Source organism: Diospyros lotus, chromosome 12 (genome assembly GCF_014633365.1).
Source record: "Diospyros lotus cultivar Yz01 chromosome 12, ASM1463336v1, whole genome shotgun sequence".
NCBI lineage: Eukaryota > Viridiplantae > Streptophyta > Magnoliopsida > Ericales > Ebenaceae > Diospyros > Diospyros lotus.
The window spans coordinates 393,313-404,863 of record NC_068349.1 but is presented as its reverse complement, the minus strand read 5'-3'; positions in this window follow the sequence as shown (position 1 = coordinate 404,863).

The following is an 11,551-nucleotide window of genomic DNA, read 5'->3' as shown; positions in this document are numbered from 1 at the left end:
ATGATTCTAAAAAAAATAATAGAAAAATAAATTCAATTTTTTTCGGTTGTATTCTGTTAATTCAACTATTTTGGCCTAGACGATTAATTCAATTATTACTAATTTGATTTTGTTCAATTTGTCCATACATAAAATTGGTTAATTTGGTCTAGTTAAAGATTTTCTTGAAAGTTGATGGAATATATTTATCAATGGTCACCTCCAAATTTAGGAAAATCGGGTTTGATTGCATTGTGATTTGAGTTTAGTAAATGAAAGGTAACCTAATACGACATAGTTGAACTCATGAAGAACACTTAGGTGTTCCCGATCCATGTGAATTCTAAACATGGTCATTAGCTATATCTAACCCTTGTAAAGTAACAATTTGGATAAGATTAACCAACACAAACATTATTTATTCAATATTTAATTAATCTTTTCAGTAAGAAAAAAAAATATTATCGTTCAACCTCACGTATGAATTATAAAAATTTATAACTTATTCATGTGACTTGATTTCTCAACTCTAATTAATATTATAAATGATGTTAAAGAACAAATAAATTTCAAATAAATATGCTATTTAGCCTAACAATGAAAGATAATAAATGTTTATCTTTCTCTATAAGAACCAACTGACCAAGAGAAAAGGTTGCCATAGGAGATTCCCACACATAGTGGGTTTGTTGGTAGAACCCACTAGTGCAAGCTTCATTGACTGAAACTTACACAAGTGGATGGGTTTTGATCGAATTCACTCTTAGATAGATTGTAATTTTTTTTCTAAATTTTTTCCCAAAAAATTAGAAGAGATTATAGAGCTAGATGAGAGGAGATTTTGGTGATTTTTACAAAATTAGTCATTGTTATTTAACAATAAAAATATGTATTATATAATAGTTAATCTCAAAGAATATCTGTGATATTTTTGAAAATGCATGAATCGTTGATAGTTTTAACCAAATATTCTGAGTTTCATGTAAAAGTTATCTAATAAACGCATTTATAGCTCAATATATGCAAGTATGCATGCACACATTTTATTTTATTAATATTTTTTGTGAGCCAAAGCATTGAGGGAATTCATAAATTTTAAATATGGTCGTCAACTCTATCATATCTAACCTCGTAAGGAAACAAATTGAATAATATTGACCATCACAAACATGTTTGTCTCCGAACATTTTAACTTGCCTTTTCAAAAAGAAAAGAGTAATATTTTCATTTAATTTTTATACAACAATTATTAATGCTTATAACGTATATCACGTCATGAGTCAACACCTCAATTCAAATATCGAAAACTCTATTTAAAAAAATCAATCAAAGAAGTTTTCAAATCGTTATCTGAAAAGAAAAATCTTTAATATTGAGAAATTGAGAATATGTCTGACACTGAAAGTACAGCCAGTAACAATGTTGAACAAGCAAATTCTCAATCCAGGTATACCTAATTTTTTCTTTCAAGAGTCATACTTGAATCAATCTATCTATCTTTATCCATCCATATGTAAGCATTTTCTATGTATGTATGTATGTATATGCACATGAATTTTCTTTCATTTTGCCTGTTACCAAACGCAGCAAGGTTGAGTGAACATAAAAGCTAAACATCATCTATGAATTTGGCCACATGGCCATATTTTTTCAAGTCAAGTTCATTAGTAGATAGCCCTTAATTGCATTTCGTCTCGTCTGTGCTATATGTATGTATATGTAGGCCAACGGAAGCCGGCGCCGGACCCAGACCCGGACCCGTTCTTATCCCCCCGAAGTTTCTTTTTGAGAAGAAAATAAACTCGTCGGACTGTGGCCACAGCTTCTACGTGTTAGGGATACAGAGAGTATAGATGCGTACGTAATACAAAAGTAACTTGATTGATACAAGAAAGTAGTTCTAACCGGCTACGATACAAGAAACATATACTATATACTTGACCACTATTATAACAGCTGATATTTACGGTAACAAGAGCTTATAATTAAATGAACAACAACAGAGGTTACCAGACTAAAACAACAAATCAGAGAAGATGGTTGAACAGCACTGCTCCCAGCTGGAACGACAAGGAATCAGGAACAAACTTTTGGATCATGGAAGAGGCAGGAACAGAAGTAGGTCGAGTCGCGCTTTACGCTGTCCTGAAGACAGTTAGCGCCCTGCACCGGCGGCAAGCAGACTACGACGACTGTCTCAGCAGGATGAAACGACCTCTTCGGTGAACGGCAGCCACGAACAACCGAAGCTAGCAGAACTCAAGACAGGCTTGCTCTCAATGAAGAAAACTCAAGATGGGAGGCAAAACTTGAGAAGAGAGAACAACTTGAAAGCTTGTGGAGAAATGGAAAACTTCACACACAAAAATGAGCCAACATAACCAATATATATAGGCACCTCATAAACTTAGCAATGAAGGAAACTTAGAGACCAATCTAATTTAAAAGAACTTGGGGGCCAAGTATTTCTAGAAGACCTTGGGGGCTAAGGAAATCTAGAACACCTTGGGGACCAAGCAAGAAAAGAAAATAAAAATAAAGATAAAAACCACACACACACACACTCACTTCTAACAATCCCCCACATGAGTGTGTGTGTACTAAAATCAAACAAAATGACATGGATTCACTGAGAGCAAATAGACAAGTTATGCATCAACAAGGTGTCTTTTGGACTTGAACCTTCCTTAGTGAATGTCTATCGAATTTATCGAAGAAATAGTGAGACTAACTCTTGAACTATCCTTCTGAAGGTAAATCGAGACAATAGACATCACACACAACATGTCTTAACCCATTGAGTTCTATACGATTGTGTCCATTTTGGTCCTGGACAGCATCCTGGATTTCATGAGAGCTCTAGAGAACCCAAGCCATTGAACAGTTCTCATAGAAGCGACCCCACTTCTACTCTCATATAGGGAAGCATTGACTAAGAGTACCCTGTCACTACTCCTCTTATATCAAGATATCAACCTTCCCTTTAACATCGAAAGGACACACTCTTCAATTTCTGAGACATGGGGAGAAACTAAAAGTTTCATAGTGTGTCAACTATGACTTATTCCAGCCAGTTGGCCAATTTAACCTAGATCTTGGGATCTCCAGTCAACTAGGTTTGGTTACCACCGGAAAAGTCATTTAAAAGGCTTTAACCCCATTCCCTTCGATGTAAATTTGACTTGCTCACGAGTCACTCCTTTCGTCAAAGGATCAGCTAGATTTTCTTTCGACTTCACATAGTCAATGGAGATTATTCCATTTGTGAGCAACTCTCTGACAGTATTATGCCTGCGCCTAATGTGTCTTGACTTTCCATTGTAGACACTGTTCTTAGCCCTCATTGAGGCAGCTAAGTTGTCACAATATATGCAAATGGCGTTAACAGGCTTTGGCCATAATGGAACGTCTTCGAGGAAATGGCGAAGCCACTCAGCTTCTTCGCCTGCTTTGTCTAGAGCTATAAACTCTGACTCCATGGTTGACCGTGCTATACACGTCTGCTTTGAAGACTTCCACGACACAGCAGCACCACCTAGGGTGAACATATACCCACTGGTTGATTTAGTCTCTAAGCTATCGGAGATCCAATTAGCATCACTAAATCCTTCCAATACATGTGGATATTTTGTATATTGCAATCCATAGTCCAGGGTGTACTTCAAGTACCTAAGTACCCTGACCAATGCATCCCAATGGTCATGCCCAGGATTGCTCGTGTATCTCGCTAGTCTGCCTACGGAGTAGGCGATGTCAGGTCTAGTACAATTCATGATGTACATCAGACTCCCAATAATTCTGGCATATTCCAGAGAAGATACACCTTCATCATGGTTTTTCTTCAACTTTGAATTTGGATCAAACGGAGTAACTGCTGGCTTACTCTCGAAGTGACCAAATCTTCTCAACACTTTCTCTATGTAATGCGATTGAGAAAGAGCATACCCTTCGGAATTCCTTATTATTCGAATTCCAAGAATGACATTTGCAAGACCAAGGTCTTTCATGTCAAAGTGTGAGTTCAACATTTGCTTTGTGGATTGTATGACACTTCGATTCGTGCCCATTATTAACATGTCATCCACATACAGGCACACAATGACACATTCTTGGTTTATGATTTTCACATAAACACATTTATCACACTCATTTATCTTAAATCCATTTGATAACATTGTGTGATCAAACTTCTCATGCCATTGTTTAGGCGCTTGTTTCAACCCATAAAGAGACTTTACTAGTTTACAAACTTTCATTTCATGTCCCTTTACGACAAACCCTTCAGGTTGTTTCATGTAGACTTCTTCTTCTAAATCTCCATTCAGGAATGCTGTTTTTACATCCATTTGATGTATCTCCAAATTATATAACGCTGCAATAGCAATCAGCATCCTGATAGACGTGATTCTCGTCACTGGAGAATACGTGTCAAAGAAGTCTTGTCCTTCTTTTTGACGATAGCCTTTAGCTACCAGCCGAGCTTTGTACTTATCAATAGTACCATCGGCCTTTAATTTCTTCCTGAAAATCCATCTACACCCAACTGGTTTACACCCAAGTGGCAAATTGACCAATACCCAAATATTGTTTTGCAAGATGGAATCCATTTCACTATTAATAGCCTCTTTCCAATAAGGAGCATCAGGAGATGACATTGCATCACCATATGTTTGCGGCTCATCTTCTAACACAAAGGTTAGGAAATCTGGGCCAAAGGAAGAGGCCTTCCTTGCCCTTTTGCTTCTTCGAGGCTCGATGTCAATTTTCTGCCCATCTTGGCCTTTTGAAGAACTTGCTTCATGAGTTCTCTTGGAACCACTTGCACAAGGTTTATCTCCTTTAAAAGGGAAAATGTTCTCAAAGAACTCCACTTCTATAGATTCCAGAACAGTATGAACATTAATGTCAGGAATTTCTGACTTTGTTACCAGGAACCTATAGGCAGCACTATGCGAGGCATAGCCTATAAAGGCACAATCAACAGTTTTTGGACTAAGTTTAGTTCTCTTAGGTAAAGGAACCTGCACCTTGGCCAAACACCCCCACACTTTCAGGATTTTGTAAGAGGGTTGTCTATTATTCCACACTTCATAAGGCGACTTACCAGACTTCTTATGTGGAATTCTATTTAATATAAAGTTTGCAGTAAGCAACGCTTCCCCCCACAAATTATGGGGTAAACCCGAACTATTTAACATGCAATTTATCATGTCCTTCAAGGTTCGATTCTTTCTTTCAGCTACACCATTTTGTTGTGGTGTATAAGGTGCTGTCGTCTGATGGATTATACCATGAGATTCACAAAACTCAGACAGAGCCGATGATTCATACTCACCACCCCTATCTGATCTGAGCACCTTAATTTTCTTTCCCAGTTAATTTTCAACTTCTGCCTTAAATATTTTAAAAATATCAAAGGTCTCATCTTTACTACGGAGTAAATATACATAGCAATATTTACTGCAGTCGTCAATAAATGTGACAAAATAATTCTTTCCACCTCTAGTGGGAGTACTTTTCATATCACAAACATCACTATGAATTAGGTCGAGTAATTCACTATTCCTTTCCACAAATGGAAACGGCTTTCTTGTAAACTTTGATTCAACACAAACTTCGCATTTGTGTCCCTTATCAATGTTAAAACTAGGTAATAACCCTAGATTAACCATGCTTTGGAGGGAACGATAATTGACATGTCATAATCTTGAATGTCAAACATCACACGACTCAACAATATAAGTAGAAGAGTCATTCTTATTAATCTTCTTAGGCACTTGGCCCTGTACATTCAACTTGAACATGCCATCATCTAGATATCCTCGACCCACATACATTCCCCCCTTGGTAAGAGTAAATTTATCAGATTCAAAAACAAGTTTAAACCCATTTTTGTTCAATAGTGTTCCAGAAACCGGATTTTTGCGAATCTCAGGCACATGCCATACATCTGTGAGGGTCAGGATCTTCCCAGATGTCCACTTTAGCAGTACCTTGCCCTTGCCTTCCACAGTCGAGGCTGCGGCATTTCCCATGTACACTTTTTCGGTGCCATCCATTTTCTCATAAGTTGAGAACAAGGATCTATCCTTGCAAATGTGCCTTGAAGCACCTGTATCGATCCACCAGCCTTTGGCGTTATCAATCATGCAAACTTCAGTGATGACTGCAACGAGCTCATCATCTTCCACCATATTGGCATAAGAAGGCTTAGACTTGCGCTGGTTGCTACCAGAGCTTTGACCCTTCTTGTGTCTGCAATCCATAGCCCTATGGCCTGTCTTACCGCACACCCAACATGTGCCTTGAATGCGTTTGTTGGTAGTAGACTTCTTCGGACCCAGCGATCCGCTTACTCTCTTGCCTTGCTGCTTCTTAGGCTGAGATTTGAGAGCCTCAGCTAAGTGAGCCTTAGCTTCAAATCTGTCTGAGACTTTATCTCCTTTGCGATTGTCTTCTTCAATACGAAGACGAAGAGCCAGATCTTCCATAGACAGCTCCTTGCGCTTGTGCTTGAGATAGTTTTTGAAATCCTTCCATGAAAGTGGCAGCTTCTCAATCACAGCATCAACTTGGAATGGCTCATTGATGACCAATCCCTCGCTATGCAAATCACTAATGATGATTTGCAGTTCCTCCATCTGGTTGACCACCAATTTGGTATCAACCATCTTGTAATCCAGGAACTTGCCCACTAGAAATTTCTTGGTGCCAGCATCCTCAAGCTTATATTTCTTCTCCAAAGTCTCCCACAATTGCTTGGAAGTAGCATACGCTGTGCAATACACATTGTACAGCGGGTCGGCCAAGCCACTCAGAATATAATTTTTACAGAGAAAATCTGAGTGCATCCATGCCTCCCTCGCAGCCACAGTCTCTGTTGTCATATTCTCTTCCGAGACAACGGGGCAATCCTCTTTGAGGATGTGGGCTAGATTCAGTGTGGTCAGATAGAATAACATCTTCTGTTGCCACCTTTTAAAATCTTCACCATTAAATGGTGGTGGCTTTTTCACATGTGGGGTTGGCTTGGCTACGGCTGAACCGAGCCCTTGCATAGAAGCTATTGCAGAAACAGCGGCAATGGGTGGGCGAAAACCCGAGACATCAACATGGGACGGGTTTGAACCCGAGGCAACACCAGCAGCAGCAGCAGCACCGGAACCACCAGCAGGAATAGAGGCATCCATCTTTCCTAGACTCTCTTACTAACTGTCTTCAGATTGTTAGGGATACAGAGAGTATAGATGCGTACGTAATACAAAAGTAACTTGATTGATACAAGAAAGTAGTTCTAACCGGCTACGATACAAGAAACATATACTATATACTTGACCACTATTATAACAGCTGATATTTACGGTAACAAGAACTTATAATTAAATGAACAACAACAGAGGTTACCAGACTAAAACAACAAATCAGAGAAGATGGTTGAACAGCACTGCTCCCAGCTGGAACGACAAGGAATCAGGAACAAACTTCTGGATCGTGGAAGAGGCAGGAACAGAAGGAGGTCGAGTCGCGCTTTGCGCTGTCCTGAAGACAGTTAGCGCCCTGCACCGGCGGTAAGCAGACTACGGCGACTGTCTCAGCAGGATGAAACGACCTCTTCGGTGAACGGCAGCCACGAACAACCGAAGCTAGCAGAACTCAAGACAGGCTTGCTCTCAATGAAGAAAACTCAAGATGGGAGGCAAAACTTAAGAAGAGAGAACAACTTGAAAGCTTGTGGAGAAATGGAAAACTTCACACACAAAAATGAGCCAACACAACCAATATATATAGGCACCTCATAAACTTAGCAATGAAGGAAACTTGGAGACCAATCTAATTTAAAAGAACTTGGGGGCCAAGTATTTCTAGAAGACCTTGGGGGCTAAGGAAATCTAGAACACCTTGGGGACCAAGCAAGAAAAGAAAATAAAAATAAAGATAAAAACCACACACACACACTCACTTCTAACACTACGTACCAAAGAAATCTGCAGAAACTCATTTCCCAGCCGTGATCAGGAGAGAGGGAAAAGTGGATCAAGAGGCGGTGGAGCTTCCATTCGTCGATTTCAGAAACCTCGAATGGCGCATGATACTGGTTAAGGTCAGTGGAAGGTACAGGCTTTCAACTGGTTGGTCTCAATTTCTGTCTCTTAACCGTCTGCGAGAGGGAGATGTGATTCGCTTTTACAAATGGGAGGGCCCTTCGGGCGATCACCCTGATAAGTACATCATCGACTTCGTCAGGCAACTTAGAAACTGATGCCGGTGTCGCCGGCGGAAGCACAAGTCGGCCGGAGCGAGGAATTGAGGACAATAATAATTAAGAAGAAAGATGGTCCCAGTCCCATTATTATGATTACTATCATTAATGCTAACATTAAATGATAAAATACCCATTATTCCATATGAATTAGGAAGAGGAGGCCATACGATGATGATACATCTCCTCCATCTTTAACAATCAGACTATATCTTTGTTTCTTGTTTTCTATTTGACTGGTGAGAAATTCTAGATGATTGATGCATCCCTCTGCTGTTTGCTCTAAGATGGCATACATGCATACATATAAATATATATTAAACTAAAAGCCTGAAACAAAGGCAAGCCTTAGACAAGGGATCTTGTGCAGAGATTGACAAGGTAACAAGATTATCGTATGGCCAGGGGCTAATTGAATCAGCTTTTGCCTTGTTGGGGGGGGGGGGGGGGCGCGCAGTGGGAAGATGACACCGAAGGGCTGTTGCTGGCACGTAAGTCGTTTCCAAGCTACCCAAAGCTAGAAAACGCAATGAGATTGTCACCATGAGATACAAACGAAAGAAAGGAAGCAAGGAGATTAAGTAAAACAGACAAACAAAACTATTAAAAGATAATAACATATAGAGCTTGAGATTGTCTTTATCTCTTCTTTTTTTCCATCTTGAAGAATCCCCGATTCCCATAGTCTTAATGTCCGAATGAGACTGTCATTGTGAGGGAAAGGCAACAGAGCCTCGCCATCTAAAGCAAGTGTAAGAGCTTGGAAAGAACTTCGAGATTTCAAGTTGCCATTATCATGAGAACCTGTTGGGAATGGGCAGAATTTGTCTGGGTGAGGAAGAAAGTTGGATATAGATATGAAGTTGATCAAGTGAGCTTGTCTTCTTTTTCCACCATAGCACTAATACTTGGGCTAACTGTGAGGACAATCAAGAGGAATATGCTTTGGTTTTCAGGGGGATATGGTAAAGGAGTGGTTTCCATTTGATTTGCTGAACGTGATTTATAAGTAGGTTATTGGGGACAAATAGCAGGGGTTGTAAAGGGGTTAATTATGGGATTTTGAGGGATAATTTGGGAAGGACAAAGAAGCCTGATTATGGCTGTGGCTGTTGGGGGGGGGGGGGGGGGTGGTGGTGGCTGTGGGGGGGCTTCGTCGTCGGAGTGCAACAGCGAGGAGACACGAACTGATGACGATGAAGGGTGGCCAATGGATGGGCGAAAGAGTGGTTGAGGAATCGGTGCTAGTGACCCAGAGATGTCGATGAAAGGATCAACTTGTACTGTTACAAGAGGGGAGGGGGAATTCGGCTGGTGATGATGGGGGTTATGGTTGGCGGCTAATTACTATACCAACAAAACCTTGGTGTAGGCAATCGACGTTAAGTTAGTTGATACCTAATGACTAATTTGTTATCGTTTTTATCGTTAAAAAAGAAAAAAAATAATATCAAATTTCTATTGTTGTAAGTAAATTGTCATTACTAAGTTAACTGACCTAGAATAATGAATTTAATATCACTTTTTTTAACGCTAAAATTATTAACAATTACTCATTAAATATCTAAACTCATAAATATACGTAACAATTCACAAAATACAAACATAAAAAAAGCACACATAAATTTGGAAATATGCTTGCGTTTAATAAATATCGAACTTTAATCGTAAATAAGACAACTAACGGTAGTTATTTGTCACTAATTTGATACCATTTTTAAAGTTATGGATATGAGAAGACAAAGATAGGGCCAATGAAAGCAAATAAAAAGAAATCAAACCGACCAAACTAACTTCAACAAGATAATTCAAACGGCCAAACTATGATTTCCAAATTCCAAGGGTCGGTTCCAATTTAGAGTGTTTAGAAACCAAGGCTAGTTCAATAATAGTTGGCATTAGAGAAAACATTAATTATTTTTATAATCTTATGATATCTTTATGTTTTTTTTCTGTCAAAATGAATATTGAGGCATTAACTGAAGAATAATCGAGTTAGTTAGACAATAAGTGGGGCCATGTCCCAAAACAAGATAGAATAGACATCAATCTTAAAGAACAAAATTCTACCACAATAAAGATTAAGAGGGAACATTATTTGAGATTATTGTCCTTGTGCGATCTCACACCGCTTGTGTGATCAATTTTAGCATAAGAGGTAAATCGCAGGTAAAAGTTTTGTCTTACTACGTAGAACAAAAAATCAAACCCATAATCTATTAATGTGAATCTTAATTTATCGTAACTTAGCCACTTGATCTGTGTCTTGAAAACAAGAGCAAACGTTACTTGTAAGTATATAAAATTAGCAAGTAAAGGCACAAGACCATTATATATCACAAGACTAAGGCTGAAAGAGATAAACCAAAGATGATCATTCCACTTTACTAAATATATAGTGTTTACGTATTAACAAATTTAAAGAACCAATATACAAAGGATTTTTTTTTTTTATTTCAAGATATGAGAAGAATACTAAGTGGTCACATAGTAAATTTTTGGAAAACTAAATAATATATGCAATGTTATTCATCATCACTATATAACTATTGTAACTCAATGTTGCTAAGACACTTTTAAACTAATATATTGGTGATCTTGAAATATAATAAGAATTAGGTAACTTTTTAAAATATTTTTGGGATTTGTCAACGTCAATGTAATTTATCTAAAGAGTTGGCAACACTTATAGTAATGACTATGAAAGGAGTTATTAGTAATCGTGCAACTCATTAACTTCTTCGAGAGTCGACAATTAGAAGGGTGAGAGAGAAAATAAAATTTGAAAAAATTCAAGACTAAGATTAAATACAAAACTATTAAACAATATATATATAGATATATTTATTTATTTTTTAAAGAAAACCAAAACAAAACATAAAAATTAAAAATTAAAATGTCTGCCAAACGGTGTCTAAAATGTTACTTTCATTCATTCAAGAAGGATTGTAATTATGCTTGAATTAATCGCTATTTAGTATCATTTGCCCACCTCATCAAATGCAACATTTAATAATAAGGCCCAGCCAATGAAAACAAAAACTAAATCACGCGATTAATTTAATTTAATTAAGAAGGATTAGAACAGTAAATGCGAGTCAGCCGAACCTGATTTGTAGTTGTTAGGGTCTTTGCTTAATCCTTTTGATTAGAAGCAGTAAAACTCAACATCTCGAGGTTAAAGATATGGGGTGTGGGGCCCACTTTCAAGCACTGACCAATCAGGAGCCACCGACTGCCGAAGAGTAATTATTCTCTGCGACGATACTTGCTGCAACCGCCCATTGGATCTGGAACGTGATTAATAAAGTG